Source organism: Lissotriton vulgaris, chromosome 2_1 (genome assembly GCF_964263255.1).
Source record: "Lissotriton vulgaris chromosome 2_1, aLisVul1.2, whole genome shotgun sequence".
Taxonomy (NCBI): domain Eukaryota; kingdom Metazoa; phylum Chordata; class Amphibia; order Caudata; family Salamandridae; genus Lissotriton; species Lissotriton vulgaris.
Window position 1 is genome coordinate 1,228,021,534 of NC_141687.1, and position 24,293 is coordinate 1,228,045,826.

At 43.3% G+C, this 24,293-nt stretch overlaps 1 protein-coding gene and 1 pseudogene across 5 annotated transcripts in view; both read right to left on the minus strand.

Moving 5' to 3' along the window:
- The window catches only part of B3GAT1 (beta-1,3-glucuronyltransferase 1), a 312,275-nt gene that overhangs the window by 184,411 nt on the left and 103,571 nt on the right, over positions 1-24,293 (minus strand). The window lies entirely within an intron of this gene.
- On the minus strand, positions 1,315-1,917 carry LOC147732416 (protein LSM12 pseudogene; annotated as a pseudogene).

Sequence of the window (24,293 nt, forward strand, 5' to 3'; positions counted from 1 at the left end):
TTTATAATATTGGATTTCAGTTCAGCATACAACCAATTAGGCCTAAATGAGAAGTTAATAGTTTATATAGCATTCTTTATGGCCGAAGGGCATACCAATTCTTTTGGGTGACATTTGTCCAGAGCTGAACATCGGTTGTATTTCAATAGATAATATACTGATTATTCCATGGAATTGAAGGTGTGCAAGCCTTCCAGGCTAATGTTTCGATCTACCACTCCAAAGTGGATGACAACCTCAAGATTCTCTGAAAAATGTTACAGAAAAGCCACTAAAATGGTCTATTTTTTTTTTTTAAAAAGGTCAAATGCAATTTTTTAAGGCTCAGACTAAAATATTTAGGTTATGTGTTTGATAATTTGCTTTACCCAACACCATCAGTAGTATTACCACCTTCCAAATTACCAGCATCAAAGAACTATTTTTAAAAGTTAATCAGGAATGATGCTGAGAATGTTTAATAATGAGGAGAATGGTTAAGAAGGGAGCTGGCTTTTTTACGGGAAGAAGTGTGTGAAAGTAGTATGAAGGAACTGAAGTGTTAACTGCACTTCGTACCTTCACCAAAATCGTTTTATAAATCTTTACAATTCATAGTAACAGTGGATGTGAGCCACATTTGCTTATGTGCAGTCTGAGTTTGGGATACATGTAAGAGTTTCCATTGGAGAAGAATGTTTGTGGGAGTTACAAACCACAAGCTGTTGGTAAGCATCTTGATCAGTGGTGTTTCAGAAAACTTTTCTCTCAGAATAGCCAAGTTGGCATGTAAATCACAAAAATATTTTTGTATTATTGAACACATTCCTGGATGCTATGACATCCCTGCAGATTCTTTGTTACATATGTCTTGTGCGGTGGTAATGAGTGAGTATGAATGGAATGATGATGACAGTTGCATGCTTATCTGATTATGAGAATGTTGTGTGCTCAGTGTCAACAAGAAAAATGGATGAAGGACATGGAGAACGGCCAAAAAATGCACAAGTAAAATAGTATTTCTGAAAGAGTTGTCCATGCAAATAGTATTGGATAGAAGTCTACATGCCTTCTGGATAGTAAATGAAGTGCCCATAATTGAGTATGTGCGGTGACATTTTAGTTGTCCCTATTTCCTCACAAAGTAAATCAATCACTCTTGTACATGAGGGCATGTTTGAATGACTGGCAAATGAAGAAGGAAAAGTTTGGACATCAGCCCTCTCCGTGAGAGCCAACAAGAAATAAAACCTAACCATCCCTCCCCATTCCCAGCAGCTTTTCAGCCTCTTTGAGGCCCACGCTGTCTCTGCTGTATCTTGGAAGAAGTCCCCCCCCCATTCACATGGGGTGATGCTCAGGACGACAGGGCACTTTTCTTCTGTGACTGTGAAGCTGGTGAGTGCTGCACCTTTTGGTTCTCCACATCTCTAAAATGCTTCTCAACTATTTTGCGTACAGGACTCAATAAGCTGCCTTTTTTTCCTTTACAGTTGTCCACTTTATATGGTGGCGAAATAATTACTTCTTCCAACACAACAATATTTTTCTCTTGCCATTTACAATCTTTAATGGTTTTGTGAATGGTCTGGAAAAGCTGCTGTCCATCTACAGAGACACCAGCACTAATTGCATAAGCTTGGCTCAGCTTTTCTTCCTTTTCCATCTTTGCTCTATTGGCTAGCTTGGCAATATCAAGCGATGCTAAAGGAGGTGGGGTTTCTGTGCGGTCAGTAATTACTTGCACATCTGAGGCATATTGTAGATTTAGGAGCAAGATATCAGTGTGGTTAAGTTTGCCACTAGACGAAGGGTATTTGAGCGCCAGCATCTTGGATTGGTAGTCAAAGGCCACCACCTCGCCCTGCAACCGCTGCTCCTGGCATGTCCGACAGGACACCTGACTGCCACGCTAAAATACTCCCCCGGAGCTGCCATCTTTACAAATGAAGAAATGAAGAAGGAAGGAATGGATGGCTTATTGGTGGTCATTGATAAACCAATATATGGATCTTTTGTGAGTTGCACTGATGTTTAGATAAAACAATGAAATCTAGTAAATGCTGATTGGCATCCCTGGGCTTACTTGATGGTCCTTGGAAAAAGTAGGTATTGGCTTTACAGGTCATATGATTGCCTTTCCCATTGACATGCTTTGAAAGATCCAACCATTTATAAAAAGAAATAATCTGATTAGCACAGAAGTATAGAGTGCCTGAGAATGCAGCTTTATGAAAACATTGAACATTCCACATAGGATAACTGGGAAAACTCAATTTGATTTGCTCAGAGTAAGATTGGCTATCACAAAGTTACAACCATGTCAGTTATTAGTTTGCAAAAGGTAGGAGCAGGATTATGAAATGAAGGATTAACATGCAGTGCACAAGCGGGTGTTAGATAAAAATTCAAGAAAACAAAGAAATGCTGTAAGGAAATCGGTTGTAAAACAGGGTGATCAGGTTACAGTTAAATATTATGAGTTGAGATTCAACAAGAACCAATACAGTGAACCATTTTGGTTGGAAAGAATTAAGGAGTCAAGTCTCTTGTTAGAGAATGCTCAACAGAAGGGGGACCCCCAGTTAATAAATGGCAGGTAAATGGGGAGAAGGCAAAATGTAACAAAAGAAAAGATACCTGCCAGGCAGATTAAATATTGGCCTCACAAGGAGTTCCTTTGATAAATTAGGAACCACCCAAACCAAAATGGATCAATTCAGCACATAATGAAAAGTAAATACAAATTTTATTCCATAGAAATACATTTTTTTCAATATATTAGTAACAACCACATAAAGGTTTTTCTAAAAAACACATAATTTAACAAATCTAGTCCCACATATCAACATCATACAAAAACTCTCATACCGTCATACATACCAACATATCAAAAACTCTAATACCACAACCAGGCATCCAATACACAGGTACATAATAGCCATGAGCTGATCTAATAGTAATAGATGGAACACAGTCATCAGGGGGATGGACAAGGGATCCGTCAAATAAACCCCAGATGACAAAAAACGCTGACGCGCGTTTCGGTGTAAAGCCCCGGACGGGGTTACACCTTCTTCAGTGTACAGTTCACAGTGGGACAAACAATCTGTAGTCAAAAAAATATATACATCTCGGAGATAATCAATAATGAATGATCAATTAATTTAACATAGCTGTTTGAGTGGTTAAATAAGGAGCAGATATTCAAAAATTAAGAGAAAATAAAGGGCTTCGGACATACTGCAGTCTTATACAAACCAACAACCAAAGTGAATATGTAACGCATAGAGTGCCAATTCACATTATCTATCAATTAGGATACAGGAGAGAAAATGAAGATATCCAAAGGTAGCGCAGATAAAGTAAAAAACAAGGTTAAACATTAGAACAAAACATATAAAGTGCCCAGGATCATAGTGAGGATGAAAAGTAAAAGGTGAATGAGTAAGACCATCGCCCAATGTGATTTGGTCATGCAAGTAGGAGACCAAGGATCTCAAAATGGCTCATACCAATCTAAAATGTAGACACAAACAGATCTCGCAGGGGGTCCAGTAATGCAGAGGTCCTCAAATGGGGAGCTTCAGGAAATGCTCTAGGGGGGACAAAAATGTCGGCAAAGATCTAACTACTTAAACCCAATATAGTATAGGGGCACTAAAGAGAAAAGCTCCCTACCAACACACCCTAGAGGGTTACATTCCAGACATATTGAGTGGAGGGGGGCCTACCATAGAGGGTAAAGGTGGGCCTGCCATAGAGGGTGAAGGTCATTCTTATGGGCGATCCCCATGTTAAATTCTGTTCAATGGCGCCAAGTCCGGAAGATGACGAAGAGCGAAAGATACTAATAGTTCAGGAGGTATTCTCCGCAAATGGATACAGTTCAAGCTGATTTCTTCGTTTTGTAAAGAAAATATTTAAAAAGGTGGATCAGTCAATATGAAGCAGTTGGTACTAAAGTACACCATGGCACCTGAAGTTTTAAGAACGTAATCTGGGGGGCCATGCCCTGAGAGATAAGAATAATTCCATAGAGATACCCCGGCATTAAAACATTAGGGTTAAATAACCTAGAGTAAAGGAAAAGTGGTAGGGGTGACTTCTATCCATATCGGAAAACCCGATGGTGTAGGGCCAACATTCAGGATACGGGCGGTGATTCTCACAATGTTGCATATATACCGTGAGCATATACAAGGTGGGAGGCAACATGGTAAGGTGCCAATTCTCTGCTCCCTCCCCTTCCCCTTCTTACCCCTCTGTCTCCCTTGTTCCTCCTAACTTAGGAGATAGGATCTTTTTAGCGCTGGGATACCTCCGGGTGACTACGCGCTCTACAAAAATAAATAATAATAATAATAATAATAATAATTACATAATGAACACAGACACACAATCGAGTAAGATCGCTACTGGGCAAAACACGAGATTCCCCTTAGAGTCTTACCAGGGACAATGCCAGCAGGCCCCGGGAGTTATCGAAATAGCACTATATTATGAATGCAGAGACCAATCTGGGAGTTCCTGGGGGCTAAAGAGCGCAGTTCCACCCGTCTAATGGAAAGATACCGGGGAAATTATAGGGTCGTAGCTTTAACTCCCGCACACACTAAATATCAAACTTACCTGCGGAGGCGATGGATAACCAGTAATAAACAGTCTTCAAATCAAAAACCGGGAATTCAGCCGCTTCCCGTGATAGAAGGCATCTGAGGGAAGAAGATCCGGTGCGAGGATTTAAAGGTCATAGGCGGACGCAAACAACGCATCAGAGAGCGTCAGATCACTAAACATAAACAAAGCACTATAGAGCCACTAATGGGATAACATCGACCGAATTCAGCGAACAGTTGTATTGACAAGAGTTTCACAAAATATGAAAAAAAAGTCATATCCGCCCATCGGTAAGGTCCAAAAAATAATAGAACTGCAGTGACGAATAAAAATAATTCAGCAGAAAGAAGTACAAATAACAGGGAAGGAATTAACTTCCAACAGGAGCCCACACCAAACAAAAACAGAACATAGGTCGAGCTCACTCACAAGTGGCAAAGAGTTCAAACCAAAGATGAGAGGAAAATACGGATAGGTGATATACAATAAAATGCCTGTCCCGCTCAGTCAAAATTTCAGTACACAACAGGACCGCGAGCGCAGAGAAGGTCCTGCGAGGCCCAGGGGGTCCAAATAGACCAACCAAGGGTGAATGCAAAAGATAAGGAAAGAAACAGCCCCAAGCTTGGGGATGTCACTCACAGGATGGTATTTGCCCAAGGGCATTCCTCATTGAGGCCGCTTTCCACCGTGTTCAAGAAATAGATACAAAAAACCTCCCTTTTCTTGCGTGATGCCGTGGGATCGCTGCTAGGGTAGGTCTGGATTTTCTCCAAAACAGACCACTTAGGAGTGGTGATAGTATCTCCAATGATAGCGTTGGGGCAGGCTTGACAATTGCCACATCGGTGATTTCCCATGATTGGACCCAGGCCATGGATCGATTTCTGAGTAGGATTCTGGCATTCCTGAAGTTTCCCTCTGACGAGGTGATTTTTCAAATTCTTGTTCCTCCTAAATGCAAAAAAAGGTTTAGGCAGATGTTCTTTATCATTGCCCAGATTTAGAAGATACCAACTTGAGTTGATGGCTTGTCTCATTTTGTTGTTAAGGTTAGAATGTCTAGTCACACAAACTATTTTATCCAAGGATTCTCTGTTCTTGCGTTCAAACATGGACTCTCGATTGAAATATCTGGCATGTTTGAAAGATTCTTTAATGAGTTTGTGAGGGTATCCACGATATCTCAGTTTCTCTTTAATAATATCTGCTTGGTGGAGGAAGTCCTTGATATTAGAGCAATTCCTCCGGATGCAGAGAAATTGACTGAACGGAATACTATCCCTCTGGCAGCGAGGGAGGTTTAGTAAATAGGGATACATACATTTCACGGTTCCGATGTTCAATCCAAATATCAAGGAATTCAATCATGCAATTGCTATAATGAGCAGAGAACCTTAGGTTGGGGTCTGCAGCATTGATCCACAAAATGAACTCATTGAGTGAGTTCTGGTCCCCCTTCCATATAAAAAAGATGTCAACAATGAACCGAGACCAAGCCCGGACATTTTCATGGAAGGGGGCCATTTCGTTGTAAATGTGAATTTGATCAAAATGTCCCATGTATAGGCACGCAATACTGGGAGCGCAGGCCTCACCCATACTAACTTCCTGGATTTGTTGGAAAAAACAATTGTCATACTCGAAGTAGTTCTCATAGAGAACCACCTCGAGACACTGGACAATAAAGGGAGCATTGCTGACCTCAGGTTTAGATAAGAGGATGTCCTTAACCACTCTCAGGGCTCCTTCCTGCGGGATATTTGTATACAATGACTCAAGGTCAAGGGTGACCAAGAGTTTTCTATCCTCCAGGTAAGGAGTCCCCTTAACCTTGGAAAAAAGATGACCAGTATCTTTCACATATGATTCCAGTTTCATGACCAAAGGTTTCAAAAATTGGTCAATATATTTAGTGAGTGGCTCCGTTGCCGATCCGATGCTAGATACGATCGGTCTAAGGGGGGGATCAAGAGTGTTCTTATGGGTCTTAGGGACCCCATAGATGATGGGCATCCGAGTGAAACTCTGGGTCAGGTATTCGGCTTCCTTCTGACAGATGTAGCCCATATCAACCGCCCTTTCAACCAGATGTAAAATACGGCGCTTAAGGGCAGGTTCCGGGTTCCTTACAATCCTTTTGTAATGTTCAGTGGATGAAAGTAGGTGGTTCATTTTTTCCACATAGGTGGAGGTGTCAAAAATCACGATTCCCCCACCTTTGTCACAGGGCTTGATGGTAAGTAGTTTGTTGGTCTTGAGAGAAGTGAGAGACATCTCTTCTTCTCTGGGAAGATTAGGTGGAGGTTTGGGAACATATTTCACAATCTTGTTGATTTAAGCAGTAACCGCTATTTAAAAAATGCTCACCTTGGTTCCAATGTCTTCGGGTGTGGGGGTAAAGTCAGAGGAGGTTTTAAACCCGACCTATTATCCGATTTCTCAGTTGCTGGTCTATTCAAGAAAAACATTTTTAGCCTGATTTTGCAGAAAAACAAATACAGATCTTTTAAAAACTCACATTTGCTAAAGTTGGTAGATGGGACAAAGGACAAGCCCCTAGATAGTAAACAGACTGTTCCAGGCTCAATATCCGATTTGGAGAGGTTGAATACTAGGATACTTTTTATGTTTTCCAGTACTGGTGTTGTCTTGTCTGGATATACATTTGGGGTTGACTCTGTCCCTGAACCTGATGGTAACTCCTCTGATGCAGGTTCCGGGTTCTTGGGCGGAAGATCCCTCTGCCGTTGCCTAAAAAACGGTTCGATTGGACTGGTCTCTCAAAGGGTTCTTGTCTTATTTGATCATTAGAGTTGTAATTAGGATCATAATTCCTGAAGCTCCCCATTTTAGGACCTCTGCATTACTGGACCCCCTGCGATATCTGTTTGTGTCTACATTTTAGATTGGGCGATGGTCTTACCCATACACCTCTTCCTTTTCATTCTCACTATGATCCTGGGCACTTTATATGTTTTGTTCTAATGTTTAACCTTGTTTTTTACTTTATCTGCACTACCTTTGGATATCTGCATTTTCTCTCCTGTATCCCTAATTTATATATAACTAGCTTACCCGTCGCGCGTTGCTGCGATCTCAGAAGAAAGGAAATTTAAGGAAACTTGTTATAATAACATTCAATTTACATTGTGTCATTTTTATTGAAACCTCTTCATTTTACTATGGAAAACATTTTAAAGTGTTGGTTTAATTATGTTTATTTATTCGAGTGCTTGTGGATACACAGTATCTTTTGTTTTTCCGTGTGTTGCGTACAGGAATAAATCAGAAGGTTTTCCGATGCGTGAGCTGGCCACATACAGTTGTCCATGTGAGAAGCACGGATTCTCCAAATTTTGTAATCTCCTCAACACCCCCCCCTTTCTTCCTTTTCCTATTTTCACTCCCCCTCCCCTTCTTCCCTTCTCTCTCCTATTTTTAACCTTCCTCGTCTCTCTTATTTATCTCTTGGTTACTTTCTTTCCTCATTTCCCTCGTCTAACTGAAATGCCTTATCCTATGTTAGTTTAATTCACTATGTAATTTTGTCTCTATGTGTTTACCTATCTGTAGAGCGATCTGATACTCTTGGGTCCAGTAGCGCTATATAAAACCTTTTAAATAAATAAAATAAATAAATAAATAAATAGTCCACACACTTGTTGCGATTGTCCTTGTGCTTTGTTGATGGTCATTTCAAAAGTGAGTCGCACCGGAAACTGTAAACGTTCAGTATTGGAAAGATTATGAGGGCCCTGGGGCCGATATTTAACATTTGTTTTTGTTGCCAGAAACCTTCGCGGGAGTGTACTCAACAACTTTGAACACTTTTTTAAAAATAATTTTTTTTTAAATATTTTTTTTATTCGAGTGCTTGTGGATACACGGTATCTTTTGTTTTTCCATGTGGTGCATACACGAATAAATCAGAAGGTTTTCCGACTCGTGAGCTGGCCACATACAGTTGTCCATGTGAGAAGTACAGATTCTCCAAATCTAGTCCACACACTTGCAGCGATTGTCCTTGTGCTTTGTTGATGGTCACTGCAAAAGCGAGTCGCACCGTAAAATGTAAACGTTCAGTATTGGAAATAATATGATGGCCCTGGGGTGCCGATATTTAACAAATGTTTCTTTTTTTTTGCCAGAGACCTTCGCGGGAGTGTACTCAACAACTTCCCAAAGTTTCATGGCTATCGGATGAATGGTGTAGTAATGCATAAAGGACAAACAGACATACTTTTGTTTTTTTATATATATAGATGTGAATTGGCATCTATGAGTTAAATATTCACTTTGGTTGTCGGTTTGTATAAGACTGCAGTATGTCCGAAGCCCTTTATTTTCTCTTAATTTTTGAATATCTCTGCTCCTTATTTAACCACCCAAACAGCTATGTTAAATTAATTGATCATTCATTATTGATTATCTCTGAGATGTATATATTTTTTGTCTACAGATTGTTTGTCCCACTGTGAACTGCACATCATCGCCCTGAAGAAGGTGTAGCCCAGTCCGGGGCTTTACACCGAAACACGCGTCTGCGTTTTTTGTCATCTGGGGTTTGTTTGACTGATCCCTTGTCCATCCCCCTGATGACTATGTTCCAACTATTACTATTAGATCAGCTCATGGCTATTATGTACCTGTGTATTGGATGCCTGGTTGTGGAATGAGAGTTTTTGATATGTTGGTGTGTATGAAGGTATGAGAGTTTTTGTATGATGGGACTATATTTGTTAAATGATGTGTTTTTTAGAAAAACCTTTGTTGTTGTTACTAATATATTGAAGAAAAAAAAATCTTTCTATGGAATAACATGTGTATTTACTTTCATTATGTACTGAATTGGTCCATTTTGGTTTGGGTGGTTCCTAATTTATCAAAGGACCTCCTTGTGAGGCCTATATTTAATCTGCCTGGCAGGTATCTTTTCTTTTGTTACATCTTGTTAGAGAATGGACAGTGGCTAAAAGGGTCATGTGTTATCTTGATCAAACCTTGAAGGCCATTGAACAGATACATAGCTTGGGCATTATTCCGTTGCTTTTAGCAAACAAGCTAGAAACCACTAAGGGTGGAACTTCTTGAGTGTTTTAAGTTGTATTTGAGGGTGACTCCTCCTACTTTGATCCAACAGGTGCTAGTGAGCTGAGGAGTTATGAGAGTGAGAGCCAGAGATGATCATCCATTAAAGTAGTGGGGTTACCTACCAGGTTTAAAGATTGTGTAGTGGAATAAACTCTTTGGGTAAGAGGTGGAAGAAATAGTATTGTTGGTTATTGCATTATCCTATGTGTTGTGATCCACTGTTTAATCCCTCACCCATTCCTTCCATCTTTCAAGAAGGCGAGCGGGTGCAACTCTAGCACACACTGTTGACAAAATGTGACTGAATTACTCTGTGACCGTTTGAACAGGTGGCTCTTTGCACTGGGGGTGTTAACAAAAAATACATTTTGGTTGCTCGTGCAGTTGTTTTGTGTTAAATATCACTGTGATGTCACACACTCTGCAGTTGAGCCGAGTTATTTTATCCTATCTAGTCTTAAACCCAATAGACTGGTTGGTTTCACATCTATCAGGTGGGTTGTTGTAAGGCCTACCAAAATGTCTATTCAAAGAATGATAACTTGACCTGTTCTATGCACCAAAAGACAGGGTGTTATAAGAATTGTCAGTTAGGATATTCTTAGAACACGAGGTGGGCTGTTCTGAAAACCTTGATAAGTTATTTTAGTTTTTTTTAGAAAAATATGGTTGTTGTAAAAATTAAGAGAGATGGTTGGTCTAAAAATCTAGAGAGAAAGGGTGCTATATGAATCATTAGACAGGCTGCTCCTCAAATCATACAAGAGTAGACTCTTCTAAAAAGTATGAGGAGGGTTATTCAAAAGCATTTGAACAGTGGCAAAAGCTATAAATGATGAATAATGACCATTCCAAATAGAATATGGGATGATATAGCTGAAAATAATGACTACAGTAAATTCAACAATTGCAAGCAATGGGAATTCCAAAGTTGGTGAAAACTGTTCTAAACAAGCATTTGCAATGCAATAGGTCTCGCATTATTAAAGTTTGATATATTGCCATTGCTAATAATAATGCAACACCAATAGCAATAGCTATTGCATTGCATTTTTGCATGCACGCTGCTACAGGCTCGACCTAAAAATTAGCTGAAACACTGGCGAGGAGAGAGGGAGAAGAGAGAATAGAAGGCATTAGTGATGATGCAGAGGGGATACAGAAAAAAGAATTGTGCAAGGACGAGAGAGAGTGAATGGCAGTTGAGAGGAAGCTTGAAAACGAAATTGTAGTGAGACAGCTGCAGTAAAAAGAGTAGAGCGAGGGGGAGAGAGAGAAGGAAGGATAGAAAAGAGGCAAGGCAAAGAATATGTGTAAGGAAACATCCATTTGGAATTTGGGGGGAGAGGGGTAAGAAATACAGAAATAAGTGAAGGGAGCAACAGCGGAAAGAGTGGTGGGACGGTCAAACCAAGAAATATCAACACCACTAATACACATTTGCAAAGGAAAGAGAAAAACCAGGCAACTCTAGAAAGAACGAGATTTTGTGCTGTTGGCATTGTTTTGAATTTGTTAAGACACACTGTATAAGTGTTTTGCAGGATATGGTAGTCTGCATACCCTGCAAAACACTTATACAGTGTGTCTTTAGGCTGTAAGTAATGTATGTGGTAATATTAGGGGGACAGATGATGACAACTTGGGACTGTCCTAGCCATTCCTGGATGTCCAGACGCCTTATCTGGGCAGCCTTGGTAATTAATTGGCCCAGGCTCCCTGCAGCACCACTAGCGGGCTCCTGAAAAATACTTTGGGCCCCCCCGCACTCAATTTGTAATAAATTAGGCCCAGACCAAGTATGGTGGAGCAGAAGTGTTTTACTCGACTGCACTCCGCAGACTAGGCCAGAGAGGAGAGAAAATTCTTCATGCCAGCTCCCCGTCCACTCGAGAGGCGCTGGAAGGGGCTCACAGTGAGAAGTGCAGAGTCAGCACTTTGGCGGGGCTGGTAACAAGCTCTTGTAAAAGGAGCTTATTTCTGCGAATGTGCGGTTACATCCCCCGCCAACAATGTTTGCAGAGGCCTCCAGGGGTCACTGGCAGAGCTCCGAGTGGGTTACTCTGGATATGGCTATACGGAGTGCATGTCAGAAATCTTTAACAAGGAAAACACTCTGATTTCGGAAAGCTATTCTGCCCCTTTAATTCATCAGATGAATACAAACCAGGGAAGCCAGTGTCCAATAGGCGCATTCCGACTGGAGATGTTTTCAATTCACTCATTAAAGAAAGGTCAGCAGAGTTCAAGTTCAATGCAACGAAAAAGGCGCGGTCTCTGCCAGCAGCGACACCCACACATGAAAAACTGGAGGCAGAATCACATGAACTATGTAACCTATTTTTTTGAGCAAATACAAGAAAATTAGCCCTGCGTGATATTTGAATTTAAAACCACATATTAACAATTCCGCTGTGAAAGGTGACGGGAACCACAACAAAGTAAACATGCTCTCCGAAGCGCTCGGCCATAATGATATTATTTGTATGCATGTTGCCGCGCCCAGATGTAGTCTTTAACGGCGCATGGCCTTCCAATGCACTTTGTTATAATGGCCGCCGACTCTTTTCAAAGTGGGACACCCGGAGACCAAAACTAACGAAGGACAGACCACGAGAGATAATTCATGCTGGCAAATGGAACATGACTGCTGTGTCTGTCTTCACCACGTCCCATTGTCTGTAGCAATAATAGATTATATCTTCTGGAAGACATCAAAGTACCAGTGAGGAATTGTGGGTTAAGTTTTGCGGGTTCTCACAGTCAGACTGAGTTTTCGGGACCTTGCCTTTTGTGCTCGATGGATGAGCCCTTGTTTGGCAGCCTTGCTCCCCAGGCTCGAGTTCTTCCGGGTGACCTCCACCATGGACAGTGAAACACATTTTCTCTTTTTAGGCATTGTCGCGTGATTGAATATGTGAATGCCTTTCAGGAGTGCTCGCGAGTCGAGAGCAGCTCGCGCTGCAGTGCAATCCTCTATGCATATCAATTGAAATGTCCAGTTCGTCTGAGAGGCCTTTGCTTATCCTTCTAATACAATCCTGCAGCTGTCCGCCTGAGAATGCACAGTGAGCACTCATGCTGACGAAGCCAGGTGAAAATGGATTCAAGCTCCGACAAATCTTGCGGCAGAGGACTACTTGAGTTTTTATGAAGTGATAGTAATTTATTTCAATAACATATAATGCAATCTCCTACCACAAGTTAAATCGAATGCATCACTGAAATCTGGAGAGGGAGAACACAGTATAACACAGAGGGGCGGGAATCGCAACCAGTGGTGCACGCGCACCACAGAGGAGCGGGAGCTAGGGAGAGCGGCAGCGACGCGAGCAGGCACTGCTGCGCGTGCTAGCCCCTTAGTAGCACCCCTACCCTCCTCTAAAGAAACACATCAGCTACAAAGTTTTTTAACCCCTTCGATGCTCATGACGAGCTCAGCTCGTCATGAGGTACAGTGGAACTGTGCTTATGACGAGCTGAGCTCGTCATGAACAATGGGGGAAAAAAAGAGAGCCAGCACAGGAGGGGAAAACCATCAGCAGCGATGGTGTTAAACAAAAGTAGAATAAATTGAACCCAGTGGTGTGCGCGCACCACAGAGGAGCAGGGGCAAGGGAGCTTTTAGAACCCCGTACAAGAGGTCTTGATCTGCGCGACAGTGCCACGCACTGCAACGCTAAGCGCAAGACCTAAAAACATAAGCAGTGGGCCTTTCAAAAAACCTGTAAGAAAGGGTCAATTTTTTAACTTGATGAAATGTGCATTTGTTTATATCTTGAGACATTGGAAATTGTTAAAACTGATAGAAAGGTGTATAAAAATATATATATATATGTATGTATGTATGTATGTATAAAGAACTGTAAACCCCAAGAGAACAGGGCAATTGAAAAAACCAAGAGAAGCAGACATTTCTAAAACCCTTGAAAAGGGCAACTCTAAAAACCATAACAAGTGAACCGTGATAAAAGCAACAAAAGATGGCCATTTCTAGAAACCTTGAGAAATGCGCAATCCTAAAATCCATAATAAAGGGGTAATTGTGTAAATACTATGATATATAGGTGAATTTGAATATTATGGGAGAAGTCTAGAAAGTAAAAAAGTGATAGCATTTTTTTTCTTTTTAGTTTTATTTAGCACAAGCTCAACCCGAAGGTATTGGAGAACTTTGCATGAGCACCACTTACATTACACATGGTCACATCCATGCCGAGACTCAATTCTGATATTCCAGTTCCAAAGCTGGCAACTCTGGCCGTAAAGCAACATCCTCTCCACCAGGGGCCATTTTGCCCCATGGGTGCAATAAGCGCGTGCGCCCCCAGTGCACAATGGTATTTCAGAGGGGTCTGCAGATGCTAGTGCGTCCTCTTCTGTTATACTGATAGTGCTGGCACACATGTTGCGCCAGTGCTACCATAAGAGGGCGTTCCCTCATTTACATGGGTCCGTGGCCCCATGCAAATGAGGAAATCAGTTTGCCTCTGGGCCTACACCGTATTCTGGATGCAGGACCAGAGGCACACATGTCTTTAGGAGGCGTAGTGAAAGTGTGCCACAAAAAGTTGGCACACTTTCAGTGCGTCTCCGAAAAGCAGCTCTCTGGAGGGGAAAAAGGGGTCCCATGGACCTCACTCGGCCCCTCTGACATCCCACTGTAGGCAGGTGCAGTTACTGTATCTCCCTGCAAGGGGATCTTTCTCCCCCGTGAAAGTGCAGGCGGGTTGAATTGAATTGCATGAAAATTTATACCACGCAAACAATAACCCGAAGGCATCAAGGCGCCTAACAAAACAAATCATAAATGTAAGCAATACACCACTACATATACGCCTGCGCAAAGAGATGTGTTTTCAGAGCCCTTCTAAATGCCTGAAGAGTGGGTAGGGATCTTATTTCCAGCGGGAGGGCATTCCACCACTTGGGCGCCAAGGTGGAGAAGGCCCTACCACCCCATTCGCTCTCCTGAAACAGGGGATAGATAGGAGGAGTCTGCCAGAGGAACGCAGATCCCTAGAGGGAGTGTAGCGGGACAAGATGGATCCTACACCAGTGAGACTGTTTTTAGCTAAAGCCCTATATGTCATACATAGGGTCTTGAAGTGAATGCGGTCCTCAACAGAAAGCCAATGCAACAGCTTTCTGGCCGCTGTGGCTGAGGTGCGTTTAGGAAGATCTAGGACAAATCTGGCAGCGGCATTCTGGACTACCTGCAAGCACTGCAGTAGACTCTTATTCATTCCCGCATACAGCGCATTGCAGTAGTCCAGCCTGGAGCAAATGAGGGCAACAGCAAGCTGTTTCCTTGCCTGCAGAGATAGGTAATGCCTGATCCTCCTCAAGACATGAATAATGCCCCAGAAGGTGGAGATGGTTCTGCTGACCTGTTTACCCATGTTGAGGGCAGGATCAATCATAACCCCGAGATTCTTTGCAGAGGAGGTAGGGGTGGGGCAGGCTTCTAATGAGTCTGGCCACCAGCAGGATGACCATACGTCATCTTTCCCTCCAAACACCATTACCTCAGTCTTCTCTCCATTCAGTTTTAGAGAAATTAAGGATCATCCATTGGCCGACTGCCTCCATACAAGATCTAAAATTGGAGGCAGTCGGGACGCTAGACTGGGAGAGAGAGACAAGGATCTGGGTGTCATCCGCGTAGGAAACTATCTCCATCCCAAAAGATCTAATGACGCAATCCTTTACTTCAACCCCCAACACACAGCAGTGCCTGAACCAAAGAACAATGCTACATGGTCATCCTTTGGCACCTACTCCGAAGAAGAAATTGGCAGATTGCTCAGCACCCTGAAACCATCCAATCACCTCACTGACCCCCTTCCTGCTAACGCTGTAAAAGACTTTACCCCTCTGCTCCTCCCACTCTGGAATAAGATTATCAATAGCTCTCTTCAACAAGGATCCATCCCTGACGCCCTCAAAGTCGGGCAAGTCACACCGCTACTAAAAAAAACAACAGCAGACCCCACTGATCTGAACAATTACCGCCCTATTACAAATATTCCCACCCTCGCTAAACTGTTGGAAAAATGCGTACAGCTACAACTGACGAAACACATAGATAAGTTTGATCTCCTCAACGCTCATCAGTCAGGCTTCCGAGCAGGGCACAGTACTGAAACTGCCATGACTCACATAGTGGACGACGCCCTCCAAATCCTAGACCAAAACGATACCTGCCTCCTCATCCTTCTGGATCTCTCCTCAGCATTCGCTACAGTTAAACATGAGAACTTACTCGAACTGTTAAACACAAGAATCAGCATATCTGGGACTGTTCTCAAGTGGTTCACCTCCTTTCTACACAACCGGTCACAAAGATTCAAAAGTAACAACCTGATGTCCTCTCCGGTACCTGTATCGCTAGGCGTCCCTCAAGGATCCTCCCTCTCCCCAACACTGTTCAACCTAATTATGGAACCTCTCACTACTTTGCTACGGTTATCCAATGTTCACTTTCACATGTATGCCGACGACACCCAACTTTATCTCAAAATACAATCTCCCAAGGACATCATGCTTCTGAACACCACGATCAGAAACACCCAATCCTGGCTTGCAGAGAATCACCTCAAACTCAATGCGCTGAAGACTGAGTTCCTCCTGATCTCACCTCCCGCAAAAATCGCTATGGCTCAAACATGGCTTAAGCACTTAACGGCTCTAAATGTACAACCTACCGTCGTAGACTCAAAAAAATGTATGGCATAACACTTGACGCCAATCTCAACATGCAGCAGCACATCAGCAAGGCAACCAAAGGAGCGAACTTCCAAATCAATACCTTGAGAAAACTTAAACCCTTCCTTCCAGCCAAAGACTTCCAAACTGCAGTACAATCTATAGTCATCCCGCACATAGAATACGGTAGCACTGCCCTCTGCGGGCTCCCCCTAACTACAACGGCACCCCTAAGAGCGTCCCTTAACGCTGCAGCGAGACTCATCACTGGCTCAAAGAAACACTTGCATATCTCCCCTGACTTTAAATCCCTGAACTGGCTACCTTTTGAAGCCAGAATACATTTGAAAATCGCCTGCATGACACACAAGGCTGTACACATGAACTCACCCGCCTACCTCACTCAAAAGCTGACAATTTCGGGTGGCTCTAGAACTACTAGAAGCACAAACAATCTTCTGCTGAAGCCTCGAAGATTTCGGAAGGAAAAAACCTACAAACGCTCCTTTTCAGGAATGGCACCCAGGATCTGGAACTCACTCCCACCTGAAACCAGGCTCATCTCCTCCAACAAACTTTTTAAGAAAGAAGTAAAAGCGATCCTCATGGCTAAATACACATGATCTATTATTCTGTATTTTTCATGAATCTGCTCTGTAAGACCTGCCTGACCCCCTTGGTCTATTTGTATTACTTGTATTATCGACTTACTTGATTGTATACGTTCCCTCTTTGTATATTGTTATATTGCTGACGCACCTGTCTGACTTTGCACACTGTACATACACCACCTCAACGATCCCTACTCTAGTACTACTGATGCTCCTGTGCGACTATACATCCTGCACTCACCCACCTCAACTATGCCCACCTTTATGCTATCTCCAAAAACACTTTAAGCACGCTTAAACAAGTATATGCTCCTTATTTTTGTACTTTATATTATTGGCACAACTGTTTGACTATGCACCTTGTACCGACACTACCTCACCTGTGACCTACCTCTTGTTTTTGACCTACCTATGTAACTACGCACCTTGTACCTAACTACCTCAACTAATACATTCTATTACATTGTATTACTCTATCACCCCAGTGTCCTTGTAAAGCGCTCTGATATCTGTAAAGATCTTGTTCGCGCTATATAAAACTTTCAAATAAATATATAAATAAATAAGCCTGGCAAGTGGGGTCACATAGATGTTAAATAGGGTCGGACTAAGAGCCGACCCCTGGAGGACCACACATTGCACAGGAAGGGATGGAGATAGGTACTCCCCCAACTTCACTCTTTGCACTCGATGGTTGAGGAAAGAAGTGAGGTTGATGCCTGCATTGTGAAACACAGACAGCTTTTTAAACAGCTGCTCCGTTTTTTTTCAACTTGAATGCGCTGCCCCAGGGCTACAGGATTTTGCGGCTGTTATGGGGCAGCACATTCTTTGAAATACAGTGCAGTGTCCCTGGTTGCGCCCGGCGCACTATGGCGCTAACTGGGGAAGTGGACTGTATTCACAATACGGCCCCAGATGTTTTTTTCTAATTAAGTATTAAAGAGACAGTAGAAAAAACACGAGAAGTATGCTTCTCTAAGACCGGAGACTGAGAGTTACTAACTAAATGCAAGTAGGATACAAGAAAAAGCAGTTTTTAAGGATGAGACACTAAACGGCTGAAAAAGATTGATAGATGTGTAATCCCAAAACTAACAGGAGGGGGATAATTCAAGGAATGATGACCTTTTTTTCAGCATTATTAGCAGCTCACCCACGCCCTAGGGCGACTCATTAACAAAACTCTTTCTCCCAGTGGTCTAGATGTAGAAGGAGCCGACGCTCGACCAGCATATGTTCTTTTGCTAAGAATATGCTCCTCTGCGAAGTCGTCAATTAATCATGGCCTTCAGGTACCAGGGGGTCTGATTATTCCAGCTTTCTAAACCAAAAAGACAAACCTTGAAGGCGGTTCTTACGGGCAACCCGTCTTATTCCCTGGACACTTGGGTACTGGAGAGGACATGTGTTCTTTTTTTTATTATTTTAACTGGATATCACCAGCTGATATGTTCTCCAAGCTCTGCACCTTAAAATATTGCTTTCTATCTGTCACCTAGCAATTCACTATTGCAGTTTACTTGGATATATTGAATAACATTCTGCGGTCCGCCTCATCTGAAAACTTCTTTTTAAAACATTTTCCCAAATAATTCAAAAACAAGAAAACCTATTGAGGCCAAACTCTTTACCTGTGTTTTCATGGAGATGTTGACTCATGGCTCTACATTATGAATTCACTTTGTTGGCGACTGTTTTGAATGGATGTGGGTACATGCAGTATTTGTTGTCTGCTTCCAGATAATACTGAGGGCCATATCTACTAGAAAATGTCAGAATGCAGAGCTGCACCAAATTTGTGCTGTTTTTCAAAATACAGGAATCCGCCATATTTACTACAATACAGCACGCCCCTGTCTTTTACCTAATGCTAAAATTAGCTACCTAGCGCCAACGCAGGCACCCTTGCACCTTAGTGCAAGGGTGCCTGCATTGCAGGGAATGATTGTTTGTGCAGTAAGGTGACCCTTCCTGCACATAAACAATCCTTAATGGCTATTTGTTACTTCTATGTGTGCTGCATTTTCAGGGCTGGATTGGCCATAGCGGGCACCGGGCGATCCCCCGGTGCGCCCCACAGGTGGGGGCCGGTTTTGGGCCCCCGGGGGCTGTTTTTGTTACAGGGCTGCAAAATCGGCCCTGTATCAAAATCGGCCAAAACACAGCCTCGCAAAGAGCTCGGCGGCACCTCCAAACCTCCGAGTGGGGAGGGGGGGGGGGGGGGGGGGGTGGCCGTTCACTTTGCCAGGGTCGGTGTGGTTCCCAGTCCGGCCCTGTGCATTTTGCTATCAAACAAAATAATGCCAATACTGTTCTCCTTATTCTTGTTCAAATTAACAACAACATATGAATTTAAACAATATGTCCAAAATCAATAGTGGAATGGACACTTGTAACCGTGTACCTTTGGTTACTTAAAAACCCTCATCAACACGGTGTACAAAGCGTGCCCAGCGGTGTATCTTTTTATCAGCTCTCCACTCGCGTTATGGCATAGTCATTGGGTTTATTAAGTTGTAATATGCCAGCCTCAAGCCTGAGGCAACCTCTGGTACTGCACGGTAGTGACCAGAAATCGTGACTCGCCCAAAAAAGTTGTTAAAAAACAGAGCTGTTCTTTCCAAAATACTTTAATTAAACTCAAAACAAGTCTGTTATTAAAAAATGATGGGGTATGATATTAGATCGTGTAACTGGGTCCAATCAAACCACTTTAATGTTTAGTCAACATGTTTCTGCCCATCCCTGCCCAGCCGGGTCTATGGGGCATTCATCAGGACAATAAAAATGAATACGTTACTTACACTCCGTTACTTACACTCCGGGGGCAGAGCCAGCACAAGCAGCGAAAATTTCGTAGGACGCAGCCTGCCAGCCCAAGGACGCTAACCCACAATAACCGGCAAGGTAGAAGACACCTTGGCAAAGAAAACATGTGGTAAAACACGATATCCACTATACCAATACTACACAAATAGTGTAAGTAACGTATTCATTTTTATTGTCCTGATGAATGCCCCATAGACCCGGCTGGGCAGGGATGGGCAGAAACATGTCGACTAAACATTAAAGTGGTATGATTGGACCCAGTTACACGATCTAATATCATACCCCATCATTTTTTAATAACAGACTTGTTTTGTGTTTAATTAAAGTATCTTGGAAAGAACAGCTCTGTTTTTTATCAACTTTTTTGGGCGAGTCACGATTTCTGGTCACTACCGTGCAGTACCAGAGGTTGCCTCAGGCTTGAGGCTGGCATATTACAACTTAATAAACCCAATGACTATACCATAACGCGAGTGGAGAGCGGATAAAAAGATACACCGCTGGGCACGCTTTGTACACCGCGTTGATGAGGGTTTTTAAGTAACCAAAGGTACACGGTTACAAGTGTCCATTCCACTATTGATTTTGGATTAATAAAGGGGAACTGAATGGACAGTTATTCCTCCTCCCTAACTGTTGATCATTATAAATATTTAAACAATATGTGTCATCACAGCTTATTTCCAGAATTAATCATTTTTATTTTTTCCTTTCAATTTTTGTTCATTGTTTTGGTTACATTTTCACCAATTTCATATTTCAAAAACACTTGTACAAAACATACAACACATTAATCAAATTTTCTAAAACATTATCCTCTACACATTCATATTCATACTCACAATAGCTTCATCCCTCAATCATACTGTCTCTCACATACAAACACACCACAAAGTTATTTACACTTCAAATATACTATTCACAAAAAGTGCCGTACCATTGTGGTGTTTATGGATTAAGGAGCGCTTTAACTGTTTATGTGCCATCTAGACTGACAGACCTGCCCATTGCCCTGCGGATGGAGATGTGCTTGTGGTGTTTGTTGTTGGCGAGTTACTTGGGTACCAGGATTGCACACTATAGCTCTGGCTATGTGTCCGGTGGTGTGGTATCGCTGGTGGGATATCAGGCCACCCGATCACAACAGGCCCAGTATTACTACAAACAATATTCTTAATGGGGAACAGGAGGCCTGGTTTCACTGGCTGGAAATTGTGACTGGTGGAATCGTGTGCACGTCAAACAAGTACTGTGCATGCGAGCAGACCACGACCCTTGGCTGACCCTCTTCTATGGCACGAGGATCAGGGAATCCTACCCATGCCAACCAAAGCCAGCCTTGCACCCCAACGACGTTATCAACCCCCATCTCTCACACAATGCCCATGCTTGCATTTGGCACTTTCTTAGAGAAGGAGGGTAAATGGGAGTGACATTATCTCCAGAATGAGGACTCCGCATACGAAGAAGGAACTGGTGGTTCTGGATCAACTTGTTGTTCACGACTCTTTGAGTGTGTGCAAGTGTTCGGTCTAATATATTCGGCTGAGGTGAACCATGAGAGTAATTTAGACTGTAAGTTACTTAGCTGAAGTGGTGTAAGGTATGTTGCAACGAACATAGATTGAAAACAATTAACTGCTGCAACAACTGTCTGGGTGACTTCTGAAGCCTTATGGTGAATGGTGCATGTACACTGATGATGTACTGTTGTGTTTGTTGCCAGTTAGAATGATTTGCTGTCTCCTGTGCTGTAACGATCATTGTTATATGGCTTCAGGTGTTTAATTTGTCGAGGCTTTGTACGCCTTCTCTTAGCACAGACCTAACCTTGTCTGCTAAGACCAAACCTTGCCCAAACCATAGGCATAGCATTACTGTAGTCTAGGAATCCCTGATTGATGAAGCTTCAAATGTCAAAAACAAAGATTAGGCTCCCTGGGCATCAAGGCCACAAACTCTGGGATGACTTGAACCTGAACTGTGAGCTGAGACTGAACATTTACGTGTCAAAAAACACCTGAACACTGAACTTCCGGCCTGGATTAGTGCAGCGATGAACTTATACTGAAGAGAGGTGTATTCAGTTGGACTTGATACTGATGTGGACTCATTTCCTTCTGCTCAGTGCTCTGTAGTGGGTTTATGGCGACATATAGCTGCCAAGTTTCCCAGGTCCATGTGTGATGTGTTGCTCCAAATAAGTGCTTCATTTGAGCATGTAGTTTCTGGTGTGCAACACGGGCACTTAATTGTCAACACCAGTGCTTGTGAAAAGGTGGCGTTGTCTGGCTAATTTAGAGATGATCACAACAACAGTTAATTATTTATTCAAAATACATAAAGAATTACTATAGCTTAAGCCCTTCTTTGGGGGCCAGGAATAGTCTGAATTGTCGCACTTGTGTGTGATGGTTAGTAGTTGAGTTGTTACTATGATTGGCAGCATGACAGGGGCAATGTATGGTGCAAACTTCAGTGGCCTCCTGATGAGAGCGCTGGCACTTATTATTATTTTTTTACAAATTAAGTACTGAATTATTTGTTTAGTGTACAGCTACCACTGCTGTGGTCATGCATCACTGTTGCTTTGCTTATCTTAAAAACACATTACTTGTTTAAATGGATCAGACTTGCAGCCATCTTAATAGTCGAGTCCCTCATAAGCATTCACAAAAGGGGTGCCCACACCCAAAAAATATGGCTTTTGGAAGGACATAATGAGCAAGGCAGCATCTGCAAGTGGGTGCTCGTGTTTAGAATTCAAGTAGGGCCGAACCGGCCATGGCGGTAAGCTTGAAGGGTGGGGGCCGGCTTTGGAGTGGTGTGGGCTGGTTTTAGAGCGTTGGGGGGTGGGGTTTTGTTACTGTAGGCTGGTTTTGCAGTGGTGCAGCAATATTGGCGCCCAGTAACAAAAGCAGTAGTGCTAGGGGCCAGTTTTGCCAAGCAGCAGTGCTTCACACTTGCACACCCTCTCCTAGGGTAAAGGCCAGTTCGACAAAATTGACAGGGCTCCTTTGGATTCCGAGTCATGCCCTGAATTCAAGGCCCTGCCTGGGGTGTCCTCTCCAGCTCACAAGGTACCAATGACACCCAGTAGAATAGTCCCCGTTGATGAGAATCCTTTATTGCCTCAAATTCAGATTTCTCTGTATGAGAAGCCGGTGGCGTACACTCTCCTCCACCCTTGTCTTGCCCTCTGGCTGATTCCGCCCTTCCCTTGGCGCCATCCTGCTCTCTTTCGGCTCCTCTCTGTCATCTCTGAACGCGCGCTCCAGTCTAATCTCTCAGCAGAGACGGACTGCTCCAGGAGGGAGGGGTCAGGGCATAAAGAAATTACCACTGACAGTATTATGGCCCAATGTATCACCTGTCACTCTCAGAGCGTTTAAATCCCAGGGAGACGGGCTGCATTCTGCAATAGCTCTGCACCCCTGGGATGGAGGGAGATTGATGCACAACAGCTCCTCGGGCCTCACACAGTCCAGGTTTAGGCTGCCTCCCGCCGCTCGCACACCCTGCAGCTGAACACAGCTTTCTCTAAAACCGTCACATCAGGCAGGCAACTATAGCCAAATTTCGGGGGGGGGGGCTGAAAAAGATTTTGGGGGGCTAATTCTTCCAGCCGTAACAAAAGCCTCATTTACAAGTATACGTTCTATACGTTCTTTTAAAGACCTGTGAAGTACTTGGGTGCGGCTGCAATTAGACGTCGCCAGCCCGCGAATCTATTTCAGCCCGGGCTGACACAAACGGCGGGGGGGGGCCGGGGTCTGAAGCCCGGTGAGCCCAATGGGTGTTGCGTGCCTGCCACACATGCTACGTACACTGTAACACACACACACTAATACACACTCACGGGCACACACACACATACTTCAGCTGAACACAGCTTCCCCTAAAGCCCTCACATGCTACGGACACTATAACACGCACGTGCGCACACACACACACACACACACACACACACACATCCCCCCCCCACACACACACACACACCCACACACGCACACACTTCAGCTAAACACAGCTTTCCCTAAAACCCTCACATGCTACAGACACTGTAACACACTAACAGACTAACATACACACACACACTCTCTCTCTCACACACACACACTCACGCATACGCACTCTCTCAAACACACTCACTTCCAAACACACACACACTCTCTGAAACACACACACTCTCACACATGCACACTCTCCTGAGAGACACTGAAGCTCACAGGCGTCCTCATTGCACGCACAAACCTATGCCAGACTCCGGGGTAGTGCTGCAGCTAAACAGAAAACTCCAACCCACACACTCACTGTAGAGTTGCGCAACATCTCAAAGGCACGTGTGGGCATCCAGGGTCTGACTGGGACAAAAAAAAGGCCCCAGCACCAAAATAAAAGCGGCCCCATTAGTGAAGCAGATTGCTAACAATGTGGTAATATCAGGGA